The sequence below is a fragment of the Bubalus kerabau genome, chromosome 17, assembly GCF_029407905.1.
Source record: "Bubalus kerabau isolate K-KA32 ecotype Philippines breed swamp buffalo chromosome 17, PCC_UOA_SB_1v2, whole genome shotgun sequence".
Lineage (NCBI taxonomy): Eukaryota > Metazoa > Chordata > Mammalia > Artiodactyla > Bovidae > Bubalus > Bubalus kerabau.
The window spans coordinates 10,686,560-10,708,853 of record NC_073640.1 but is presented as its reverse complement, the minus strand read 5'-3'; the positions used below and the strand labels follow the sequence as shown (position 1 = coordinate 10,708,853).

Sequence of the window (22,294 nt, the reverse complement as noted above, 5' to 3'; positions counted from 1 at the left end):
TTGATGTCATTATCACTTTCTTGCACAAGACTTAGTAAAGGAGGCCAGTGAGGCTCAGCCCAGCCTCAGGTCTTGTTTAATTCTCTTGTTGATGAAGAATGGGGTTAAGATGTGCCTCAGCGACTGACTTCACAGACCTTGACATTATGGCAGGCACTTGACATCTAAACTTTTCCTGGAAATCCAGACGTGATGATGAACTGTTGGAAGTCAGATCAACTCATGGAATCCAAAGCTCCTGTTGCTTTAAAAAGTGAATGGAAAGTATTTTAGTGTCCTGATACTTACATTGCTGTATTTGTTTGTGTTGCCTTAAAACCACGTTCACTTAGAAAAATACGGTACACAGGGTGGTTTGTGAAACAGACTTTGGTAAGCATCTTGTAGTTAAATATTAACAGAAAGAGGAAGGGAACCACACCATGGCTGCCTTTGGGATGTAAAAACATATGGACTTTCTCCAAATTATATACCTAAGTTTCTTTCCAAAGTGATGTATATTTTAATACCATGTAGGATTGTCAAGGGCTCAATGGTAAAGAATCTGCCTGCCAACGCAGAAGACAAGGGTTCAATCCCTGGGTTGGGAAGATCCCCTGGAGAAGAAAGTGGTAGACAGAAGGGCCTGGCAGGCTATAGTCCATGGAGCTGCAAGAGTCAGACACGACTTAATGGCTAAATAACAACAGCAACAAAAGATTGTCGTAGATTGTTTTCTTGTCTGCTTATCAAACATGGCAGTGATTCCAAACTCTTTGATATCTTGAGACATTTTATGTTTTATTACCCTCCACTCTCCCACTCTTCTGTGGCTATGTCTATGGGATTGACTTTTTGGGAAGCTAGTATATTTACTTTTGACTTCATGAACTGATATATTTTTTGAAGAAATCTAATCTTTGATCCTGGTTGAGGTACAGAGAGGTTTTAGAATTGTAACTTCCTATGATTTTTATATAAAATGGTCTTATTAAAAATAGTAAAAGTAGTAATAATAGTGTTTAGTAAGTGTTACTGTATACCAGACATGGTGTAAATTTTCACATGCATTCTCTCATTTGGTCCTTCCTGGAGCTGACTGTGGCTCAGATATGAACTCCTTATTGCAAAATTAAGGCTTAAATTGAAGAAAATAGGGAAAACCACTAGGCCATTTAGGTATGACCTAAATCAAATTCCTTATGATTATACAGTGGAGCTGATGAATAGATGCAAGACATTAGATCTAGTAAACAGAATGCCTGAAGAATTATGGATGAAAGTTCATAACATTGTACAGGAGGCGGTGACCAAAACCATCCCAAAGAAAAAGAAATGCAAGAAGGCAAAGTGGTTGTCTGAGGAGGCTTTACACATAGCTGAGGAAAGAAGAGAAGTGAAAGGCAAGGGAGAAAGGGAAAGATATATCCAATTGAATGCAGTTGGGTATATAACCCAGAGAATAGCAAGGAGAGGGAAGAATTTTCATTCTTATATGAACAATGCAAAGAATTAGAGGGAAACAGTAGAAGGGGAATGAATAGAGATCTCTTCAAGAAAATGGGAGATATCAAGGGAACATTTCATGCAAGGATGGGCATGATAAAAGACAGAAACAGTAAGGACCTAACAGAAGCAAAAGAGATTAAGAAGAGGTGGCAAGAATACAAAGAAGAATTGTGCAAAAAAGGTCTTAATGTTCCCAGTAAACTCAGTGGTATGGTCATTCACCTAGAGCCAGACATCCTGGAGTGTGAAGTCAAGTGGGACTTAGGAAGCACTATTACGAACAAAGCTAGTGGAGGGGACACAGTTCCAACCGAGCTATTTAAAATCCTAAAAGATGATGCTGTTAAAGAGCAGCACTCAATATGTCAGCAAATTTGGACAGTGGCCACAAGACTGGAAAAAGTTTTCATTCCAAACCCAAAGAAGGGCAATGCCAATGAATGTTCAGTCTACTGTATAATTGGACTCATTTAACATGGCAGCAAGGTTATACTCACAATCCTTCAAGCTAGGCTTCAGCAGTACATGAACCGAGAACTTTCAGATGTATATCTCGATTTCAAAGAGGTAATGGAATCAGAGATCGAATTGGTAACATTCATTGCATCATGGAGAAAGCAAGGGAATTCCAGAAAAACATCCACTTCTGCTTCATTGACTATGTTAAAGCCTTTGATTGTGTGGATCACAACAAACTGGAAAATTTTTAAGAAATGTGAATACCAGACTACCTTACCTGTATGCAGGTCAAGAAGCAATAGTTAGAACTGGACATGGAACAACAGACTGGTTCCAAATTGGGAAAGGAGTACATCAAGGCTGTATATTGTCACCCTGCTTTTTTAACTTATATGGAGAGTACATCATGCTAAATGCCAAGCTGGGTGAAGCACAAGCTGGAATCCAGATTGCCAAGAGAAATGGCATCAACCTTAGATACAGATGATACCGCTCTAATGGAAGAAAGTGAAGAGGAACTAAAGAGCCTCTTGATGAGGGTGAAAGAGGAGAGTGAAAAAACTGACTCGAAACTCAACACTCAAAAAACTAAGATCTTGGCATCTGGTCCCATCACTTCATGGCAAATAGAAAGGGAAAAAGTGGAAGCAGTGACAGATTTTATTTTTTTGGGCTCCAAAATTACTGTGGACAGTGATTGTAGCCATGAAATTAAACAAAACAAAACAAAACACTTGCTCCTTGGCAGGAAATGTATGATCAAACCTAGGCAATGTATTAAAAAGCAGAGACATCACTTTGCTGACAGAGGTCCGAATAGCCAAAGCTATGGTTTTTCCAGTAGTCATATATGGATGTGAGAGTTGGACCATGAAGAAGACTGAATGATGAAGAATTTAAGGCTTTGAATTGTAGCACTAGAGAAGAGTCTCAAGAGTCCCTTGGACAGCAGGAGTTCAAACCAGTCCATCCTAAAGAAAATCAACCCTGAATATTCATTGGAAGGACTGTTGCTGAAGCTGAAGCTTCAGTACTTTGGCTGCATGTTGTGAAGAGCTGACTCATTGGAAAAGATCCTGATTCTGGGAAAGATTGAGGGCAGGAGGAGAGGAGGACAACAGAGGATGAGATGATTAGATAGCATCACCAACTTAATGGACGTGAATTTGAGCAAACTCCAGGAGGTAGTGGAGGACAGAGGAGCCTGGCGTGCTGCAGTCCATGGGGTCGCAAAGAGTCAGACACGACTTAGCGACTGAGCAACAACAGCAATGGGATTCGTACTAGTATTATCCTCACTTTATGATTCAGAAACTGAGGCTCATCAGCTACCAGATGGTTAAAAGCAAGATTCACATGAGGTCATCTGAGGTACTCATCTCTTTGATAAATGATAAAATGCCTGTAGTATTGCTTCTCGCCTCCCTCCTTTTGTTACTCAGTGGTATTCTGCTATAGCACTTTTATACAGAATCCCAGATGGGATAGGTCAGTGGATGTTGCACCAAAACCGAGAAAAGGAACAAGAAAACTCTTCTGCTTCTTCATGCTTATAGCATGAAAACGTGGTTGTGTATGTTCAAGACGGGGATGACACTGGCTAGCCTGTGTGTTGGCCTGTGAAGGAGTTCCTGAGAAGTGAGTTAATCAGGAAGGGAAATCTTCCATTTGAGTTTGTCTGAGTAGATGTTTTTCAACACTGTTCTAAAGTCCTGCTGCTTCAGAAGTTGTGATGCGTCTGCCCACCTAGGAATTTTGATGGAGGGGCTGTTTTCAGTGGCCTTCAGCTGGTTGGCCTCTACTCAGCTTTAGCATTGAGGAGAAGACTGGTTTTGAGGGCAGTTGGTAACATTTTTGGGTCAGTGTCCTTTCTTTCAGCATATTTATGAGCCTCAGTGCATTTTTCCACGTTCTTTTTTCTTTGTTGTTTTGGTTTTATTTCTCTTGGCATGGGGTTTGCACCCCGTCATGATTGGAATTGGCAGGATTCTATGTTTGAAATCCATACTTTACTGCCATATTCTGTACTTAGAGTTTTGGTGCCTGGTGGACAGTGGTGCCTTGATTGTGTGGATTTGTGCTCCAGACAAGTAGGCTTCTCATAGGTGAGGCACATAATCCCAGATTCTAACAGACAGGTCTGTACACTTGAAAAATTGTTATTTTTTATTGAAGTATAGTTGATTTATAATGTTGTGTTAGTTTCAAGTATACAGTAAAGAGATTCATGTATATATAATTATATACATGTATGTATATATATAATTTTTTCAGATTCTTTTTTCTTATAGGTTATTACAAAATGTTGAGTATAGTTCTTTGTGCTATGCAGTAGGTCCTTGTTGGTTATCTATTTTATATAGAGTAGTGTGTATCTGTTAATCTCCAAATCCTTATTTATCTTGCCCTCCCCTTCCCCCTTTGGTAATCATACTTTGTTTTCCACATGTTTCTAATCTTAATTAAAATTAAGCTAATATGTACAAGTAACTTGAGGCTTTATATCAATCAGTTCAGTTCAGTTCAGTCGTTCAGTCGCTCAGTCATGTCCGACTCTTTGCGACCCCATGAATCGCAGCACGCCAGGCCACCCTGTCCATCGTCAACTCCTGGAGTTCACCCAAACTCATGTCCATCGAGTCAGTGATGCCATCCAGCCATCTCATCCTCTGTCGTCCCCTTCTCCTCCTGCCCCCAATCCCTCCCAGCATCAGAGTCTTTTCCAATGAGTCAACTCTTCGCATGAGGTGGCCAAAGTATTGGAGTTTCAGCGTCAGCATCAGTCCTTCCAATGAACACCCAGGACCGATCTCCTTTAGGATGGACTGGTGGGATCTCCTTGCAGTCCAAGGGACTCTCAAGAGTTTTCTCCAACACCGCAATTCAAAAGCATCAATTGTTGGGTGCTCAGCTTTCTTCACAGTCCAACTCTCACATCCATACATGACCACTGGAAAAACCATAGCCTTGACTAGACGGACTTTTATTGGCAAAATGATGTCTCTGCTTTTGAATATGCTATCTAGGTTGGTCATAACTTTTCTTCCAAGGAGTAAGTGTCTTATAATTTCATGGCTGCAGTCATCATCTGCAGTGATTTTGGAGCCCAGAAAAATAAAGTCTGACACTGTTTCCACTCTTTCCCCATCTATTTCCCATGAAGTGATGGGACCAGATGCCATGATCTTCGTTTTCTGAATGTTGAGCTTTAAGCCAACTTTTTCACTCTCCACTTTCACTTTCATCAAGAGGCTTTTGAGTTCCTCTTCACTTTCTGCCATAAGGGTGGTGTCATCCGCATATCTGAGGTTATCGATATTTCTCCCGGCAATCTTGATTCCAGCTTGTGTTTCTTCCAGTCCAGCGTTTCTCATGATTTACTCTGCATATAAGTTAAATAAACAGGGTGGCAATATACAGCCTTGACAAACTCCTTTTCCTATTTGGAACCAGTCTGTTGTTCCATGTCCAGTTCTAACTGTTGCTTCCTGACCTGCATACGAATTTCTCAAGAGGCAGATCAGGTGTTCTGGTATTCCCGTCTCTTTCAGAATTTTTCACAGTTTATTGTGATCCACACAGTCAAAGGCTTTGGCATAGTCAATAAAGCAGAAATAGATGTTTTTCTGGAACTCTCTTGCTTTTTCCATGATCTAGCGGATGTTGGCAATTTGATCTCTGGTTCCTCTGCCTTTTCTAAAACCAGCTTGAACATCAGGAAGTTCACAGTTCACATATTGCTGAAGCTTGGCTTGGAGAATTTTGAGCATTACTTTACTAGCGTGTGAGATGAATGCAATTGTGCGGTAGTTTGAGCATTCTTTGGCATTGCTTTTCTTAGGGATTGGAATGAAAACTGACCTTTTCCAGTCCTGTGGCCACTGCTGAGTTTTCCAAATTTGTTGGCATATTGAGTTCAGCACTTTCACAGCATCATCTTTCAGGATTTGAAATAGCTCAACTGGAATTCCATCACCTCCACTAGCTTTGTTCATAGTGATGCTTTCTAAGGCCCACTTGACTTCACATTCCAGGATGTCTGGCTCTAGGTCAGTGATCACACCATCGTGATTATCTGGGTTGTGAAGATCTTTTTTGTACAGTTCTTCTGTGTATTCTTGCCATCTCTTCTTAATATCTTCTGCTTCTGTTAGGTCCATACCATTTTTGTCCTTTATCGAGCTCATCTTTGCATGAAATGTTCCTTTGGTATCTCTGATTTTCTTGAAGAGATCCCTAGTCTTTCCCATTCTGTTGTTTTCCTGTATTTCTTTGCATTGATCGCTGAAGAAGGCTTTCTTATCTCTTCTTGCTATTCTTTGGAACTCTGCATTCAGAGGCTTGTATCTTTCCTTTTCTCCTTTGCTTTTCACTTCTCTTCTTTTCACAGCTATTTGTAAGGCCTCCCCAGACAGCCATTTTGCTTTTTTGCATTTCTTTTCTATGGGAATGGTCTTGATCCCTGTCTCCTGTACAATGTCTCGAACCTCATTCCATAGTTCATCAGGCACTCTGTCTATCAGATCTAGGCCCTTAAATCTATTTCTCACTTCCACTGTATAATCATAAGGGATTTGATTTAGGTCATACCTGAATGGTCTAGTGGTTTTCCCTACTTTCTTCAATTTAAGTCTGAATTTAGCAATAAGGAGTTCATGGTCTGAGCCACAGTCAGCTCCTGGTCTTGTTTTTGCTGACCATGTAGAGTTTCTCCATCTTTGGCTGCAAAGAATATAATCAATCTGATTTCAGTGTTGACCATATGGTAATGTCCATGTATAGAGTCTTCTCTGTGTTGTTGGAAGAGGGTGTTTGTTATGACCAGTGCATTTTCTTGGCAAAACTCTATTAGCCTTTGCCCTGCTTCATTCCGTATTCCAAGGCCAAATTTGCCTGTTACTCCAGGTGTTTCTTGACTTCCTACTTTTGCATTCCAGTCCCCTATAATGAAAAGGGCATCTTTTTTGGGTGTTAGTTCTAAAAGGTCTTGTAGGTCTTCATAGAACCGTTCAACTTCAGCTTCTTCAGTGTTACTGGTTGGGGCATAGACTTGGATTACTGTAATATTGAATGGTTTGCCTTGGAAACGAACAGAGATCATTCTGTCGTTTTTGAGATTGCATCCAAGTACTGCATTTCGGACTCTTTTGTTGACCATGGTGGATTCCTGCCTGCAGTAGTAGATATAATGGTCATCTGAGTTAAATTCACCCATTCCAGTCCATTTCAGTTCACTGACTCCTAGAATGTCGACATGCACTCTTGCCATCTCTTGTTTGACCACTTCCAATTTGCCTTGATTCATGGACCTGACATTCCAGGTTCCTATGCAATATTGCTCTTTACAGCATCGGACCTTGCTTCTATCACCAGTCACATCCACAACTGGGTATTGTTTTTGCTTTGGCTCCATCCCTTCATTCTTTCTGGAGTTATTTCTCCACTGATCTCCAGTAGCATATTGGGCACCTACTGACCTGGGGAGTTTCTCTCTCAGCATCTTATCATTTTGCCTTTTCATACTGTTCATGGGGTTCTCAAGGCAAGAATACTGAAGTGGTTTGCCATTCCCTTCTCCAGTGGACCACATTCTGTCAAATCTCTCCACCATGACCTGCCCATCTTGGGTTGCCCCATGGGCATGGCTTAGTTTCATTGAGTTAGACAAGGCTGTGGTCCTAGTGTGATTAGATTGACTAGTTTTCTGTGAGTATGGTTTCAGTGTGTTTGCCCTCTGATGCCCTCTTGCAACACCTACCATCTTACTTGGGTTTCTCTTACCTTGGACGTGGGATATCTCTTCACGGCTGCTCCAGCAAAGCGCAGCCATTGCTCCTTACCTTGGACGAGGGGTATCTCCTCACCGCCACCCTTCCTGACTGTCAACGTGGGATAGCTCCTCTAGGCCCTCCTGCGCCCGTGCTTACTTTACTTAAAAAAAAATGTAGCCATCTTTGTAGTTAAGAAATGTTATCTCACTGTGGTTTGGATTTGTGTTTCCTTAAATGACTAATGATGTTGAACATATTTTTGTGTGCTTGGTGGCGTTTACTTATATTCTTTGGAGAAATATCTATTTAAGTCCTTTGCCCATTTTTGAATTGGATTGTTGGTTGAGTTGTAGGAGTTCTTTTAAATTCTGATTATCAAAACCTTACCAGATATATAATTTGAAAACATTTTCTCGCTTTGAGTTGTCTTTCACTCTCTAGTCAGTGTCCTTTGATGCACAAAAGTTATAATTTTAATGAAGTATCTATGTTGCCTTTTGTTGCCTGTGGTTTTGGTCTCATATTTGGGGCAGAACTTCCAGTACTGTGTTGAAAAGCAGTGAAGAAAGTGGGCATTGTTGTCTTACTCCTAATCTTGGGAGACTAAGTTTCAACGTTTCACCACTGAATATGATTTTGGCTGGGGATTTTTCATAAATACTCTTTACCATGTTGAGAAAATTTCCTGGTCCTGGTTTTCTGACATTTTTATTATGAAAGGATGTGGACTACCGTCAGTGCCTTTTCTGTGTCAGTTGAGATGATCATGTAGTTTTTTTCATTCTGTTAATGTAGTACACTTATTGATTTTTATATGTCGAATCACCCTTGCAGTACTGGGACAAATCCCACTGATCACAATGTGTTATCTTTTTAAAAAGTTTCTGGATTTGGTTTGCTAGTATTTTTATACTCCACTTACAATGACAAAATGTTGGCTCTATTCCCCGTTCTGTACAATATACCTTTTGGCTTATTTATTTTCTACACAGTAGTTTGTACCACTTAATCCCTACTGCTACCTTGCCCCCTGCCTTTTCCTCACTGCCAACCACTAGTTTGCTCTGTGTATCTGTGGGTCTGTTTCTTATTCGTTATAGTCACTAGTTTGTTTTATTTTTTAGATTTCACACATAAGTAATATCATACAGTATCTGTCTTTATCTGATTATTTCACTAAGGGTAATAGATTCCAAGTTCATCCATACTGTTGCAAATGGCAAAATAAAAATTTTAGTATTTTAAATAGTGATATAACTAAGCTTTCTTCAGAAATCTTTGTATATGTTGGTGATGTTTCCTGAAGATAAATTTATAGATATGGAAGTTCAATGAATATGCCTTTTATAAAGACTGTTGCTAATGCTGTCCGATTGCTCTCCAGAAAGGATGTGCTTGCCATCCAGAAAAGATACTGCCAGCAGTAACTAGCCTGTTTATTTATTTCACTGGGCTCTCAGCACTACTTGTATAACTGTTAAAAAATGCAAGGTGTTTTTTGAGGTGTTTTCCATTTCTTATTGATATTATATATAAAGATTAAAAAAAAAACTATTAATGACCTTAATCCTTGTCTAGATGAATCACAAGTTGGAAGCAAGATTGCCAGGAGAAATATCAACAACCTCAGATATGCAAATGATACCACTCTAATGGCAGAAAGGAAAGAGGATATAAAGAGCCTCTTGATGAGGGTGAAAGAGGAGAGTGAAAAAGCTGGCTTGAAACTCAACATTAAAAAAATTAAGATCATGGCATCAGGTCCCATCACTTCATGGCAAATAGATGGGGAAAAAGTGGAAACAGTGACAGATTTTATTTTCTTGGGATCCAAAATCACTGCAGATGGTGACTGCAGCCAGGAAATTAAAAGACATTTGCTCCTTGGAAGGAAAGCTATGACAAACCTAGACAGCATATTAAAAAGCAGAGACATCACTTTGCTGACAAAGGTCCAAATAGTCAAAGCTATGGTTTTTCCAGTGGTCATGTATGAATGTGAGAGTTGGCCCGTAAAGAATGCTGAGTGCCAAAGAATTGGTGCTTTTGAACTGTGGTGTTGCAGAAGACTCTTGAGAGTCCCTTGGATAGCAAGGGGATCAAACCAGTCAATCCTAAAGGAAATAAATCCTGAATATCACTGCAAGGATTGAGGCTGAAGCTGAAGCTCCCGTACTTTGGCCACCTGATGTGAAGAGCTGACTCACTGGAAAAGACCCTGATGCTGGGAAAGATTGAGAGTTGGAGAAGGGGGCAACAGAGGATGAGATGGTTGGATAGCACCATTGACTCAGTGGACATGAATTTGAGTGAACCCCAGGAGACAGTGAAGGACAGGGAAGCCTGGAGTGCTGCAGTCTATGGGGTCACAAAGAGTCGGTCACGACTTAGCAACTGAACAACGAACAACAACAGCAATCCTTGTCTAAGCACATACATTAACTGAAATATTTATTTTTCTTTCTGGTTAGTTTAAAATTTCACCTGCTGTAATTTTTTTATAAGGAGAGTAACTTTTATCCTAGATTACATGTTTGTAATACTTTTGAACTGTGGTATTGGAGAATCCGACTCAAGTGTCCATTGGACTGCAAGGAGATCCAACCAGTCTATCCTAAAGAAATCAGTCCTGAATATTCATTGGAAGAACTAATGCTGAGGCTGAAGCTCCAATACTTTGGCCGCTTGATGTGAAGAACTGACTGATTAGAAAGGACTCTGATGCTGGGAAAGATTAAAGACAAGAGGAGAAGGGGATGACAGAGGATGAGATGGTTGGGTGGCATCACCGACTTCTTGGACATGAGTTTGAGCAAGCTCCTGGAGTTGGTGATGGACGGGGAAGCCTGGCGTGCTGCAGTCCATGGGGCTGCAAAGAGTCGGACACGACTGAGCATCTGAACTGAACATATTTGTGATTCCTTCTCATCTCTCTATTCTTTCTGCTTCCCTCCTTTTCTTCCTACTTTCTTTCCTTGGAGTAGGGAGAAAACCTTCCTTGTGCTGAGGTTTATAACCATTGATCTTTAGTCTCTTCTGTTCCTTTTATGGCAAAATTTATGCACATTTACATGCACATTTAATATAGCTGTGATTTGTCTTACTGTACAGTATGAAGTAGGGATATGGTCATTGGCACTGTTAATCTATTGTTTTAACACTATTTATTGAATAATTCATTATTTTCCCTCTGATTTGAAGTGTCAGATCATTGGTGACATTATTACATACAGTGATATGAGTTTGTTTACAAAGCATTCTTCTCTCTTCTTCAGTTTTAGTTATTGTTCAGTTCAGTTCAGTCGCTCAGTGGTGTCCGACTCTTTGCGACCCCATGAATCGCAGCACGCCAGGCCTCCCTGTCCATCACCAACTCTTGGAGTTTACTCAAACTCATGTCCATTGAGTTGGTGATGCCATCCAGCCAACTCATCCTCTGTCGTCCCCTTCTCCTCCTGCCTTCGATCTTTCCCAGCATCAGGGTCTTTTCAAATGAGTCAGCTCTTCACATGAGGTGGCCAAAGTATTGGAGTTTCAGCTTCAGAATCAGTCCTTCCAATGAATATTCAGGACTGATTTCCTTTAGGATGGACTGGTTGGATCTCCTTGCAGTCCAAGGGACTCTCATGAGTGTCCATAGTTCATCATTAGTTATTGTACTTTTAGAAAACATATTGTTGTTTGATAACTTGAGTCCACCTTCCTAATTCTTTTCTCAAAATGTTTTTGATTATTTCTATTGATGAAGTTCCAAAATAAAATCCATATGAGATTCTTCTTTTAATTGCACTCGATTTACAAATCACTTTGTGGAAAGTTGGCATCTTTGTGATTTTGAGTCTTCTCATTCAAGAACATGTTTCTCTACATTTATTAAAACTTCCTTTCATGTGTGTTAGTAAAGTTATCTAGCTCTCTTGATACAGAGTCTGAGTTTGTTACTGGGCAGTTTAAATTTTTGTTTCTTTTGTAAATAGGGTTTTATTTTCAATTTATTACTGTGTATATATTAGAAGAATAATTTTTGATATTTGTTTTTAATGCTTCGCCTTCTGAATTCTTATCAAATATATTTCGTTCAGTTCTTTTTGGAATTTTAGGTGGTCACATCATCCTCAAATTGTACTATCTTGCCTGTCCTTTCTCATAGTTATACAGATATGTTTTTCTACTCTTACTTTATTTGCCACAATTTTCAGAAAGCACTCACTAATAGCATGACAGCCAGGAGTCATGTCTTGTCATGTCTTGCTTCTGATTTCATCATTAATTAAGGCAAGGGGCTACTGGTAAAAGGTAGATGATTTTCCCTGTTAATTAGAGTTCCTGTATCTGTAGTCTTCCTTTTTTTTTTTTTTTTAATAAGGAATGCTGTTGTATGTTATTAGGTGCTTCTTTGATAGTTCCTGAGATGATCATATAATCTTCCTCCTTATTATAAACCTGGGTATAATTTAGTAACTGATTTCTTAAGACTAACGTATCATATTGTGAAATAGGCACACTTGGTAATGATGAATTTTTATTTTAATATTTTGCTAGGTTCAGCCAACTGCTCTGTGTGTTTAGAATTTTTGTATTGATATTCATAAATATTGTTGGTCTTTGGTTTTCTTCTGTGTGTACTAATTTAGTAAAATTTTTAATGTTAGAATAGTGTTGGTTTCATGAAAGTAATTGATTAACCTTTTATTTTTCCTCCTGTTTTTAGGAAAAGTTTGTGCAACATGTCAGTTAAGCTTTCTCTTGAATGTTTTTTGAAAGAAATAAGTTGGTTGTGATATTTTCTGCATCTAGAATATTTTTTGAGATACTTTTGATAGCATTTCTAATGGCTGTTGATTTTTTCATGTTTCACCTTCTGAAGTAATTTTTTGTAATTTATATGTAATAAGAACAACATTCCTAGTATCCCTGTTTTAAAATTCATTTGAAAAGGTGCAAATAGTTTCCTCCTATATTTTCAAAATACCTCTTTTCTATATTTGATGATGTTCTTCTTGCCTTCCTTAAATTGGTAGCTTTGTGATTTCCCTCTTCACCTATTTTTCAGGTTGCCAGCAGTTTGTCTCTTATATTGATTTTTTTTCATAAAATCAGCTCTTAGCTTTATTTTCCCATTTCACTGTTTTCTTCTCTGTATTAATAAGCTCCTGATTTATCATTATTCATTTCTTCATTGATGTACTTTTTACTCCATCTATTTACTATTTAATTTTAAATTATAAAATATGAAATGCAAAAATGTACATTTAATAGTAACAATAATAAGTGCACTCACCACATAATTTAAATAATAGAACATGTTTTTAGCCCTCTTGAGCACCTGTCTCAGTATAAGCCCAGCCATTCCTCTTTCTGAGAGGTTACTGTTGTGAATTTCTGGTTAATCATTTCCTTCACTTTCTGTATAATTTCACTTATGGGTCCCTAAAGTTCATGTTGCTTGATTTTTCCTGGTTTTGAAATGTAAAGAAATGGAATTGAATTGTATGAATTCTTCTTCAATCTTGCTTTTTGCTCAGTGTTATGCTTTTAAGATTTATCCATGTTAATGTATACTGGAATATACTATTTTTACTGGAGTATACTATTTCTTTATAAGAGTATAGTATTTACATATATAAATATACAAAATGTTGAAATATACAGTATGTAATTACAAATAATAGGATATACAAATTATGGAATTAATCTGTTCTATTGTGGGTAGACATTTGGAATTATTTAAGTTTCTTATTTTATTTTCATGCTTTGCTATTACAAACAGTGTAGCTATGAATATGTTTTGTACCTATCTACTGGTACATCCATGCCAGAGACTATCCATGTTAAATATTTAGATGTGGAATTCCTGTGTTGTTGTGTACTCATATATTCATCTTCACTAGATCATACCAATTTCCTCAAATTATTTCCAAAATATTTATATCTCTTTAGGCTTAATTTACTCTTAATTTTCCAGTTACTTGAGCTGAATACTTGTTTCACATTTGATATTTGAAAATAAAAAGGAAAAGATTTATAGTTATTAATTTGTTTCAGAGCATGGTTTACCTACAGTTTTATTATGGAGCCTTCTAATTTAAATAAAAATTTTATTTTAAAATAATTAAGTTAATGTTATTTTTATTCTTTTTTTTAATTGTTTCTGGCTTCAAGTTTTTATGCATTATGGCCAGAGATCAAAGTGTATATTTAACCCTTTTTTGCAGTGTTACTGAATTTTTTGTGATTTAATGCATGATCAATATTTTATTATTTGAAGACTGAATTGTCTCCAGAGAGCACAGAATATAGTATCTATATTATATGAGTAAATATATATTGACAATTAGGATATATACCTATTAAATAAAGCTGACTAATTATATCAAGTAAATTCCTTAGATCCTTAACTGTTTTTTCATAAAGTGAGAGCTAGTTTGAAGTCTCAGGGTCTTCTTGTAGATGTATTGGATAGATTTCCATGTCAATATGTTTAGGTAATAAATATTATTATGAATATTAGTATGTTTAAAATTATTTATGAAATCATACATTATATTTTCTGTTTATCATGCTTCCTTTTGATCAACTGATACATTTACCTGACTTTGTTTAATTATATACATAAGGGCTGGGGGATTTTCTCAGGTGTTAAATCATTTATTTTTAAATCCTCATTTAAATCCTCATTTTTAAATCCTCATACTTACTATGTTTTGTGATAGTTTAATCAAACATTAAGAAAGTGTTCTGGCTTATTATTCTGACCCTGGAATAACTTGGTCAAATCTTCATAAATAGCTATATTCAGTTCACCTTTACCAAGGCACAGAACTGAAGAATACATCCTTTCTGTAAATTCATTTACTGCTTTAAAGTTTTAACTGTTCAGCAGTTACAGGATTTTTTTTTAAATCAGAAAGAAAAATGTTTGCATCTCAAATACAAAAGAAAACTTTAAACCGTTCTTGATTGATCTCTAAAACCCAACTACTTACACGCTCATGATTTTCTTTGCTTTTTTGTTTTTGCCAACTTGTTATATCTATTCAACATGTGCATCTTGTGTACATCATAATGATTCACATGTGCATCATGTGCAACATGTGCTAAGTGTTGATTTGCACTTGCATTTTCTTTGTTAGGTTTACTTTGATGCAGAGCTTCTTAAAAAACTAACTGAATCTGTCCAGTGAAAAGTCTCATGTCTTTTGAAAAACCAGTGCTCCTACACTGTCTCCAGATCTACCTCCAAAGCTGAACTTGGGTGTTGGCAGCTCTTGGGAAAATTCAAATCCTTCACTGAATTCATTCATTCTTCTTTGGTCCAATCACATAGGGTTATTAGAAAAAAGCCTTTCACTTTCAACACCCTGGAGAGAGATTTCACATATTGCTTCCTCTTCTGAATTGCGATGTCAGGATTAAAGCTTATGGCATCAAAGTTCCTTTATCAATACAACTATAAAATCCAGACAGCTTTGTGGAAGGATTCAAGAAGTATTCTCCCTTCAACTTAATGTTAGATAAACCTTTCTGTGTAATACTTCCAGAAAGCTGTACTGTAAAAAGGAGAGTAATCAATTCCAATAATATCAGAGAAACCACATTTTGCCAACAAGTTCAACCAGGAAAACACCATTTCCAGCTCTAATATCAAGCACTGAAGCATCCGGTGGAATCTTGTGTTTCTGCATCCACCTTATTAGTTGAGTCATGCTCACCTCTCCAAGCCAGATTTTTCCTGTATCTGCATATTCTTGGAAAGTTTGCAGTTCTAGATATCTCTTAGCATCTCAGTGTTCTGGAGTTCCCCGCGCAAACGGGGCGGAGCCACACCCTCCAGGACTGCCCCCTGGAACCACGCCTCGGCGCCATCCGGCCCCATCTTCTTCATCCTCTCCCGTTTATCGTGTGTTCTTGTTTTCCTTTTCTTGGGATTGATTGTTTTATTTTGTGACTTTTTTTCCCCCTGGAAGTTATATATATGCTTCTTCTTCTTCTTTTTTTTTTGTAATGGGTTGTCCTTAACTTCTTAATAGACATATTTGAAACTTATTTCTGCTAATGCCTTGAGTTAAGCAATTGCTAGAACGTCTCTCTTGAACATGGGAAGCAACTTAGCTGCTCTTTATTTTCTCTCTCCTGGCCACCTCTCCTGTTTTTTAATTTGATTATTTAAATTTTATATACAGACTTTTGTTACTGTTATATTTATACTAAACCTACTTTGTTAGGCCTTGAATTTTAACATTTCTTTCCCAAAGTGTAATGAATTGTCAACAGTTATTTAGATTTAAGTGTAAATTTACTTACGCCATAATTTGTTGCACTTTTATATATTCCACAATTTTCTTGGACTGTGTTCTGTGATGCTGGACTATATCCTCAAGTAGCTCATTCAGATAAGGACTATACTTAGAAAACTGATTCCTTGAAATGTTATAATTTTCTAATTTATTAAAGTATTTTTTTTCTATTGAAATCTTTCTTTTTTGATCAGTTGATACAGTTTTATAAATTTCTTTACAAATTTCTTAATGTTAACCCTCCATATTTTGGAATAAGTCCTTCTTGCTGATGATTATATTTTTTTCTGAGAAATTCAGGCAGCTGCTTGTTCCTCTTCTTCCTATTGTGGCCCCTGCCTATCTAAGAACTGACTCTTACCTTTATTTTTTTTGTGCTTTGTCCATTTGGGCCTTCCTATTGACTTTGTACCATGTTTCATTTTGTGAACTATTCAAAATATTCTTCTGTTTTTTGCTTGGAATGCTGTCCTGCTATTAATTCATATTCATTTTCTGACTCTCTTTTTCAGTGTTTCTTTCTATAAAAAGTCTTCTTTGACATCTAATACAGTGTAAGATTCCTGGTTTTATTTTTGGTTTGTTGTTTAGTTGCTAAGTTGTGTCCGACTCTGCGACCCCATGGACTATAGCCTGCCATGCTCCCCTGTCTGTGGAATTTCCCAGGCAAGAATACTGAAATAGGTTGCCGTTTCCTTCTCCAGGGTATCTTTCTGACCCGGGGATCAAACTCAGGTCTCTTGCATTGGGAGGCAGATTCTTTACCACTGAGCCACCTGGGAAGCCTTTATATTCTATTAATTTTTTCATTAGAATTTCGGGGTTCCAGTACAGATTCCCAGTAGGTCCAAGCTTTGTGATCCTCTCAGCTGACTCTTCTGGGTCAGGAAATACCCTCCCGTGGCTCCAGTTGTAGATTAATTCCTTGACTTTCCATTACTCCCAGTTCTTGTCTGGGTAATTGGTCAATACCTTTTCAGTTTTCTTGTTCCTCTACTTTTTCTTTGTCAAAAAGGAAACAAAATTTTTAGGGGTGTCTAGTGTGTAAAGCTTTCCCCCAGTTTTTGTTGGAATAATTAAGGAATTTATATTTGTTTTTGTAGGTTTTTAAATATTGTGTCCTCTTTAAGGAAAGATTAATAGCCTTTATATAGTTAGTTGTTAACAATTAGAGATCAAGTATACATTTTACTTTTATCTGTTATACTTTATCATGAGTTATTTGATGGCACATCTGCCTCATTTATAAACTTATCATTTTGATACACTTTTTGGTCAGTGGTATACTTTTTGTTTTTGCTCAGGAAGAACATACGTATGGGTGGTATGCTTTCTGGCCTGTTGTATATCTGAACATGGAAAATGTTTGTTTTTTTTTTAAAATTCCTTCTGCATGAAAGATGGCTTGACTGGTTGTGAAGATTTTATTGCACACTGTATTTTTGAAAATCATGGTGTGGAGGAGAAGTCTGATGCTAAGATGATTAAAAACTTACGAACTTTTGTTTCTGGTTCTTATAAGATTTGTTCTTTATCTTTTAAATTAATACATTTCAGAAGTAAATACTTATCTAGTGTTCAGTTTTCATTAATATAGGTTGGTGCCACATCTTTTGATCGGTAGTGGAGGCCTTGAAAGTTATGTTATTGGTTACTAGTTTCTTCCTTATGTTACATTGGTTACTATATTGTCTGTTTTTGGGTATACACTCAATATTTCTGTCACTTTTCTCATCATTTGTTCTTCCTAATTTTCAGAGAACTTTTAAGCTAAACTTCTAATTCACTTCTTGTTTTCTGCTAACCATTTTTAACTCCATTTGTTTTGCAAGATTGTTTCCTTATTTTTATAAACCCTGGTACTTTATTATACAAACAATATAGAAACACTTTAAAAAATACTTTTGCAATTATTTTATTCTTAAACCCTTCTTTCCTTCTCATGGAATAGGTTGCCATTTCCTCCTCCAAGGATGTAGAGTGACACCCACTGCCCATTCCACACCCCCTTCCCCTACACTCAGCACATGGCCAGCTTCTCCCAGGCCAGGGACACCCTCAGGATGGAAGCAGCTGGGCATGGGTCTTGCCCCTGAATCTCCTTTCCACTTGCTTGTTTTATTTTGTTGGGAGGAGTCATCAGAGTTCTGTCCCAATCAGAGTTGGTCCCCAGAGTGTCCCTTAAGCGAGGTGGGTGCTAAGGCCACCCCCATTCCTGGCAGGGCGTTTATTCTCTCAACAGTGCCTTCTGCTGCCCCCACTGTCCTGACCCTGATGTGTACCTTCTACCCCAAAGCATCTGGCGTCTACCCCAGCCTCTTCACTCTGAATCCAGGGCTGGCTTCTCATTGCCTCACTTCCCAGAGTGAGTTTAGAGAATTGAAGTCAGCATAGAATGCTGATCCCACTTCTTTATTTTGTTTCTGGGGGGATCAAAATGTCCTTGTGACTACGACAGAATTATCTCTGCTTCATTGTACATTTAAATGGAAACATACTCTTCCATTATAAAGGTAGACAGCATGCTTTGTTTTTATTTTCATTTTTCTATTTCTGAGAGGAAAGAACAATGACAGTAGTTTGTGCTCAGTTCTCTGTTACCACAATGAATGAATCTGCCCTTTTGCTCACCCCTCTCCAGTGAGATAAAAACCAGAATTATAAGAAATCATTTATGCAATATTGATTTAGTTTTTATTGGCATATAATCAGCATGGAATTAATTTGGACACATTATATGAGGATCTAAATTCATCCTATTTCATGTTTGTAACAAGTTGACATAACCCCATTTATTTACTAAACCTCTTTCCCCACTGATGGAGATGACTCCTACACTATGTAGCAGAGCCCGTTTATGCTACCACATGCAAAAGAATGAAACTGGACCACATCTCACCCCATACACAGGAGTTAACTGACAGTAGATTAAAGGCTTGAAGGTAAGACCAGAAACCATAAAACTTCCAGATGAAAGCATAGGTGTAAGTTCCTTGACACCGCTCTTGGCATTGGTTTTTTTCTTGTTTTTTGGATCTAACTCCAAGGGTAATGGTAAAGAATGCAAAAATAAACACAAGGTATGATATCAAACTAAAAAGCTTTTGCACAGTGAATGAAAAACCATCAACAAAGTAAAACAATTACTTTGCCAACAAAGCTTCATCTAGTCAAGGCTATGGTTTTTCCTGTGGTCATGTATGGATGTGAGAGTTGGACTGTGAAGAAGGCTGAGCGCCGAAGAATTGATGCTTTTGAACTGTGGTGTTGGAGAAGACTCTTGAGAGTCCCTTGGACTGCAAGGAGATCCAACCAGTCCATTCTGAAGGAGATCAGCCCTGGGATTTCTTTGGAAGGAATGATGCTAAAGCTGAAACTCCAGTACTTTGGCCACCTCATGCGAAGAGTTGACTCATTGGAAAAGACTCTGATGCTGGGAGGGACTGGGGGCAGGAGGAGAAGGGGATGACAGAGGATGAGATGGCTGGATGGCATCACTGACTCGATGGACGTGAGTCTGAGTGAAGTCCGGGAGTTGGTGATGGACAGGGAGGCCTGGCGTGCTGCGATTCATGGGGTCGCAAAGAGTCGGACACGACTGTGCGACTGATCTGATCTGATGATTGGGAAAAACAGTTTGCACATCATATATCTGATGTGTGTATGTGTGTGCTCAGTCATGTCTGACTCTGCAACCCCATGGACTGTAGCCCCCCCAGACTCCACTGTCCGTGGGATTCTCCAGGAAGAATACTGGAGTGGGTTGCCATTTCCTCCTCTAGGAGATCTTCCTGACTCAGGGATTGAACCTGCATCTCCTGCATCTTCTACATTGCAGGTGGATTTTTCACTACTGAGCCATCAGGGAAGCCCCATAAGTTTGATAGGGGGCTAATATCTAAAATATAAAAATAACTCATACAATTCAATAAGAAAAAAAACACAATTTGTTTTTTTTTTAATTTTATTTTATTTTTAAACTTTACATAATTGTATTAGTTTTGCCAAATATCAAAATGAATCCGCCACAGGTATACATGTGTTCCCCATCCTGAACCCTCCTCCCTCCTCCCTCCCCATTCCATCCCTCTGGGTCGTCCCAGTGCACCAGCCCCAAGCATCCAGTATCGTGCATCGAACCTGGCCTGGCAACTCGTTTCATACATGATATTTTACATGTTTCAATGCCATTCTCCCAAATCTTCCCACCCTCTCCCTCTCCCACAGAGTCCATAAGACTGTTCTATACATCAGTGTCTCTTTTGCTGTCTCATACACAGGGTTATTGTTACCATCTTTCTAAATTCCATATATATGCGTTAGTATACTGTATTGGTGTTTTTCTTTCTGGCTTACTTCACTCTGTATAATAGGCTCCAGTTTCATCCACCTCATTAGAACTGATTCAAATGTATTCTTTTTAATGGCTGAGTGATACTCCATTGAAAAACACAATTTGATTGAAAAATGGACAGGGGATCTGAAAAGACTTTTTCCCAAAGAAGATATACTGATGGCCAACAGGCACATAAAAAAGTGCTCAGGACCCTAAATATCAGGGAAATGCAAATCAAAAAGAACGCATATTGCCAAAAAGACAGGGAATAGCAAGTGTTGGAGAGGTTGTGGAGAAAAGAGAAGTCTCATACACCGTTGGTGGGAATGTAAATTAGTGCAGTTACTATGGAAAGCAGTATGAAGTTTCTTCAAAACAATTAAAAATAGAACTACTATGTGATCTAGGTATCCAGCTTCTGGGTATTTACTGGAAGAAAATGAAAACATCAATTCAGACAGACATATGCACCTTCATGATCATTGCAACATTATTTACAGGAGCCAAGATATAGAAACAACCAGAATGTCCATTGATGGATGAATGGATAAAGAGGATGTGATATATGTGTGTGTGTAATGGAATATTATTCAGCCTTCAAAATGAATAAAATCCTGCCATTTGCAACAATGTGGATAGACCTAGAGGGTATTATGCTAACTGAAATAAGTCAGACAGAGAACAAAGACAAATACCATATGATTCTACATATATGTAGATCTAAAAAATTAGATAAAAAAATAAAAACCAAACTCATATATAACAGAGAAGAGATTGGTAAATATCAGAGGGGAAGGGGGTTGGTGGGTGAGAAGGGTGAACAAGGGGTCAGTTGTATGATGGTGGTTAATAACTAGACTTAATTTGATGATCACTTTTTAGTGTGTTCAAATGCTGAATTATAATGTACACCTGAAACTAATGTTATATTTAGTTGAACTAATTTTACTTAAAAAAAGACGACCATTTTTGCTGGTACCTCCCCATAGTACATAAGTGTACACTAGCAAGTTTTTAATCTCTGTATTCTTTTCCATAGATCTGTCTGTTCTTGTTCCAGTAACATACCCTTTTATTCATTATAAATATTTCAGTATCGACAATGCTGGTCTGTTTTAATTACTCATAGTAAAAGATTTTATTTCCTTTTCTCCAATTGGGATAGGGATTGGAATTGTATCAGTCTTAAATTTAATTTGGGGAGATTTTGGTACTTGAATCTCTTTGGTCTTCCTCTCTGGAATAAAGCTCTTAGCTCCATTGTTCCAAATCTCTTTTTAAGTTTCTCAGAACAGTTTTGCAATTGTCTTTATATATGTATTTGCTCAGTCCACTCAGTTGTGTCCAACTCTGCGACTGTATGGACTGCAGCCATCAGGCTCCTCTGTCCATGAAATTTTCCGGGCAAGAATGCTGGAGCGAGTTACCATTTCCTTCTGCAGGGGATCTTCTCCACCCAGGGATCGAACCCGCATCTCCTGTGTCCCCTGCATTGACAGGCAGGTTCTTTACCACTGAGCCACCTGGGAAGTCCCGTCTTTATACAGGTCATGTGTATTTCTTAAGGCTGTTTTTAAGTATTAGACAGCTTTTGAGGCCACCATGTATAGAATGTTTAAAATCACATTTTATACTATTAATAGTTATTGCTGGAATATAGAAAAGTTATTTTTATTTATTCATCTTATACCTAGCCACTTTATTAAATGCTTATTTTTTATTAAATGCTTGTCTTTCACATGATTCTTTTCTTTTAAGCATGTTAAATCAGTCCATATTTAAAAAGATGTGGTTTTTTTGGTCTTGTTCTTTTCAATATTTATAGCTCTCATTGTGTTTTACGTCTCTGATTTCCCCACTGCTTTTCCTGGGTACCCTATTTCATTTTCAATGCACCTTGTATTTTATAGCTCCTTCTCTATTTTGTCTTTCCTCCTGGTTCT

The 22,294-nt window shown here is 37.8% G+C and overlaps 1 protein-coding gene and 1 pseudogene across 1 annotated transcript in view; one reads left to right on the top strand and one right to left on the bottom strand.

Annotated features, from left to right (window-relative positions):
• CDYL2 (chromodomain Y like 2) overlaps positions 1-22,294 on the top strand; it is a 158,335-nt gene that overhangs the window by 14,763 nt on the left and 121,278 nt on the right. The gene's annotated exons all lie outside the window — the stretch shown is intronic.
• LOC129632050 (EEF1A lysine methyltransferase 2-like) lies at positions 14,909-15,378 on the bottom strand (annotated as a pseudogene).